Source organism: Oryx dammah, unplaced genomic scaffold, assembly GCF_014754425.2.
Source record: "Oryx dammah isolate SB20612 unplaced genomic scaffold, SCBI_Odam_1.1 HiC_scaffold_28, whole genome shotgun sequence".
NCBI classification, from domain to species: domain Eukaryota; kingdom Metazoa; phylum Chordata; class Mammalia; order Artiodactyla; family Bovidae; genus Oryx; species Oryx dammah.
Genome location: NW_024070212.1, coordinates 31,369,300 through 31,370,365, shown reverse-complemented (window position 1 = coordinate 31,370,365; position 1,066 = coordinate 31,369,300). Strand labels below are relative to the sequence as shown.

General features: G+C 38.3%; 1 non-coding gene across 1 annotated transcript; it reads right to left on the bottom strand.

The window, feature by feature from the left end:
• Positions 1-280: 280 nt before the first annotated feature.
• On the bottom strand, positions 281-353 carry TRNAK-UUU. The gene has a single exon. It is a non-coding gene; the product is annotated as a tRNA-Lys (tRNA).
• Between the last annotated feature and the right edge of the window lie 713 nt (positions 354-1,066).

Here is a 1,066-nt window from a genome sequence, read left to right as displayed (position 1 = left end):
ACTCTTTGGCCTATTCCAAGTTATTACCTTCCCCATTTGGAAGGTGCTCAGTCGTGCCTGACCTTCTGCAATCCTTTGGACTGTAGCCCACCAGGCTCCTGCCCATGGGATTTTTCAGGCAAGAATATAGAAGTGGGTTGTTATTTCCTCCTCCAGAGGATCTTCCTGGCCCAGGGATCGAACCTGTGTCTCCCACATTGCAGGTGGATTCTTTATCCTCTGAGTCATGAGGGAAGCCCAAGTTTAGTATTCTCTGGCCCAAGAAAACATAGGAACTTAGTGCCTGGACAGGGACTTGAACCCTGGGCCCTCAGATTAAAAGTCTGATGCTCTACCAACTGAGCTACCCAGGCTCTAACAATGTGAAGGTGTCTCATTTTTCTTTTCTTTGTGGCACTTGCCATTTTTAGTGATCATTTGTGAATTGATTAGTTCTCCCACTAGATTTTGTTCATGGCAACAAAAATCTTGTCTACCTTATTCCTTAAGGATCTGTAATCCTGATTCTCAGAACAGAGTTTATGTTCTCAATAAACATTCATCAAATGAAAGAACTGGAGTTCAGATTGCTGCCAATGTAGTGGCTTTTCATCTAGATATTTGACCTCATGCATAATATCTACACCTCCTTGCTGTTTGATGTACATGCCAAACATTAATGCTGATTATGTTTGGGAGATGGGATTACAAGGGATTTATTTTTTCACTTTGTTCATCTACATTACTTTAAAAATAATGAGCATGGACATTTTGTAATTAATATAACTTTAAAATTAAATAATTTATTTATTTAAATTACTGATTTAAATAAAATATTAAATTTATTTATTTATTTAAATTAAATTTAAATAAATATTTGTGAATGATTTAACACAGATTCATAGTAAGTATTTAACAAATAGCCAATCTTATTATTACTAAGCTTTTCAATAAGCCTGAAAGGGCCTCCTTCCTCTGTGGCACTGAGCTGCTGACTCCTACCCCAATCTGAGGCTTGGGACTCAGTCACTACCAGACCCCAGCTGGAATGACCAGCCCTCCTCTCCAGCCAGTTTCAGAAATTAGA